Source organism: Cebus imitator, unplaced genomic scaffold, assembly GCF_001604975.1.
Source record: "Cebus imitator isolate Cc_AM_T3 unplaced genomic scaffold, Cebus_imitator-1.0 Scaffold99, whole genome shotgun sequence".
Taxonomy (NCBI): domain Eukaryota; kingdom Metazoa; phylum Chordata; class Mammalia; order Primates; family Cebidae; genus Cebus; species Cebus imitator.
The window spans coordinates 4,080,741-4,084,126 of NW_016107414.1; the positions used below are offsets into that span (position 1 = coordinate 4,080,741).

At 39.5% G+C, this 3,386-nt stretch overlaps 1 protein-coding gene across 1 annotated transcript in view; it reads right to left on the reverse strand.

Annotated features, from left to right (window-relative positions):
- Positions 1-3,386, reverse strand: part of DOK5 (docking protein 5) — a 174,980-nt gene that overhangs the window by 10,033 nt on the left and 161,561 nt on the right. The window lies entirely within an intron of this gene.

The following is a 3,386-nucleotide window of genomic DNA, read 5'->3' on the forward strand; positions in this document are numbered from 1 at the left end:
TTTGTATTTTTAGTAGAGATAGGGCTTTTCCACGTTGGCCAGGCTGGTTTCAAACTTCTGACCTCAGGTGATCTACCCATCTTGGCTTCCCAAAGTGCCGGGATTACAGGTATAAGCCACTGCATCCAGCCTAATTATTATCGGTTTAAACTGGCTTGTGTTGGGTGTTCTAGCAACAGAAAGAGAGAAAAAGAAAAATCTGTTTGAACAAGTAACTTTTCTTGATAAATCATTGTTCCAGACATTGAGGGAGGGAAAAAAGATGAAATGGCTTTTGGCAGCAGGCAACTAAGAGTAAAAACACAGTTTGAAAAAAAGATTATAATATTCACTTAAAAGATAATTTAATTTACATGCATTGAATTTGCATTTGCTGAATATAATTCCCTGTCCCTATCATAATTCCACAATTACCAAAACGTGTCCCCAAGTGGAATTATAAAGCATTAGGTTCCATGAGGACAACTTTTCCTAAAAATAAACTCTTAAATTGAAAGTTTCAAAAGCTAAATACTGCTGAGCGAGGTATTATGCCTGTAATCCCAGTACTTTGGGAGGCCAAGGCAGGTGGATCATGAGGTCAGGAGTTCGAGACCGGTCTGACCAACATGGTGAAACCCCATCTCTGCTAAAAATACAAAAATTAGCTGAGTGTGGTGGTATGTGCCTGTAGTCCCAGCTACTCAGGAGGCTGAGGCAGGAGAATTGTTTGAACCCAGGAGGAAGAGGTTGCAGTGAGCTGAGATCATGCCACACTGCACTCCAGGCTGGGTGACAGAGTGAGACCCTATCTCACAAAAAATAATAATAATAATAATTTAAAAAAATAATGAAATAAAATTTAAAAAGGATAAAAAAAGTTCTGTGGCTGTTTCTTGTTTTCAATTTTTAAAACTTATTTTTAATGTACAAATAATCAGTTTACATATTTATAGAGTACAGTATGGTGTTTTGAACTATGTATATACTATAAAAAGATTCACTTGAGCTAATTAACATATCCCTCACCTCATCAATTTCTCATAGCAGTTATTTCTGTATACATGAAAGTCTAAAAAACCCCAAAACTATTTACCAGTGACTTTTGGTAACACTCTATTTCATTTGCATGGAATTCAAAAAATAAAAGTAGGAAAAGAACTCAATTTAGAGGTACTGGTTATTTGATTTTCTTAATATAAGGAGATTCTATTTAATTTAACAGAAAATTTAATATAAAGAAAATATTTGTGGAATACCAGTCACTTCAAATTATTCACTACTTCACTGCAAATATATTTAGGCAGCCCAGCATGATTTGACTGTATTTTTAGAAAGCTGATTTGGGAACAAGAGTGAAATGACAGCAATGTCGCGTTCTGAAGAAGAGACTAGTACAAGGCCTGGCTTTCTAGTTCTTTCTCAACCCTTTGAAAAAAATATCTAATTTTATGAAAGGAGCATTTTAATTGTCTTTGGACAAAAGGAAAAGCCTTTTAACAATGCATTAATGTCTGCACAATTGTGTAAGGGAGAGAAGACTTAGGGAGTCATTTGGTGAGAATCCAGCAGGTGGGTTCCCTCTTCTGTGATGCTTCGAGTCCCTCTGTCCTTGGTATCAACCACCAGTGAAGGGCAATGAGCAGCGCTGATGTACCACATGCACTGGTGGAAAAAGAAGTTAGCACTCATTTTTGGAGGAGTTAAATTGGGTTACCTGGAGTGCCGCAGGTACTCAAATAACGTCAATTTGTTAGACTTCGTTTCATTATAACTTTGATGTGAAAATAAAATCTATTCCTGGCACGGTCACTGTCTGTGTAGAGATGGCATGTTCTCCCCATGCCTGCTTGGGTTTTCTCTGGGTCCTGTGCTTTCCTTTCATACCCCAAAACTCTGCCTGTTGGCCTCATTGGTGTGTCTAAATGGTCCCCGTCTCAGTGGGTGTAGCTGTAGGTGTGGGTGTGGGTGTGTCCTGAGATGGGAGAGTGTCCTGTCCAGGCTGGGGCTCCCCTTTGGCACCCACAGCTGTAGAGATGGGCTCTGGCCACCCATGACCCTGAACTGGAAACACTGGATAAATAATCATCTTGACTTTATTAATCTTTCCTAAAGGTACACATAGCTCACATTTATTTCAATGTGTAGCAGTTTTTGACTTTATCTAGAAGTCTGGTAATGTTTTTGTAACCAGAAATATGCCATAGGAATTTAACTCTTCCTTACGTCAATCAGCCTATGGGAAAATTGGTTTTGTTATACGTCCTTCCGCTAAAAGTCACAGAACCTATCAACAATGTTAAATGAGGATTTACTGTATTTGGAGAGAAGGATTAGTCTTCCTACTTAAGCAGATATTTTATATAGTTTTTTTTACAATAAACATAATATCTTCACATTAAGAAGTAAAAATAAAAACTACCCTAAGCCATAGAATTGTAAAGTATGGGGATTTTCCCTATAAGGTGACATAGACATTCTTGAGAAACCTCCAACTCACAAAGTTGTAGGAAAAGTCATGGGGTGGGTTGACCATTCAAATGTATGCCTATTTACAACCAGGCTCATTGTTACTCATTGCACAGCCCAGCTAGACTGGAGGTTGATTTGGGGTTATAAAAAATGTAGAAAACACTTGATTGGAAGTGCCGACTTGAAGAAGTCCAGGTGATAGAGATGGAGAAGGGGCTTTTGCAGAAAGTAGGCACTAGCTGGTGTGCAGCCACATGAACAGGAGCTGAGCAAGACTGCAAAGGCTGGCCACACCCTTTATAGGGCAGGAGTCCAGGGACCTGTGCTCACAGCTCATCTTCTGGAAGAAGCCTTGCCTGTGCATGAGTTTTTAATTACCTTTTCTCTTTCAGCATAAGGTTATAATTTCACTCCTGCTAATCTGGGCTTCCCTTTCTTTGGAAAAATCGCTTAGGAACCAACACAACCTTAATATTGTAATAAATCTCCAATTTTTCAAATACATCTGAGCTCAGTGGCAATACAGAAATGGTGTTATAGTGGAACAAACTGTATACTATACCTGACCCACATTCCTGCCCCCATATAGCTTACTAAAATCATGTCCCTGAACTCTATAAAAGAACAACCATAAGGCTGGGCATAGTGGCTCATGCCTGTAATCCCAGCACTTTAGGAGGCTGAGGCGGACTTATCACAAGGTCAAGAGATTGAGATCATCTTGGCCAACTTGGTGAAACTCCATCTCTATTAAAAGTATGAAAATTAGCTGGTGTGGTGACACACGCCTGTAGTCCCAGCTACTTAGGAGGCTGAGGTAGGAGAATCTCTTGAACCAAGAAGGCGGAGGTTGCAGAGAGCCGAGATCACACCACTGTACTCTAGCCCGGTGACAGAGCAAAACTCCATCTCAAAACAAACAAACAAACAAACAA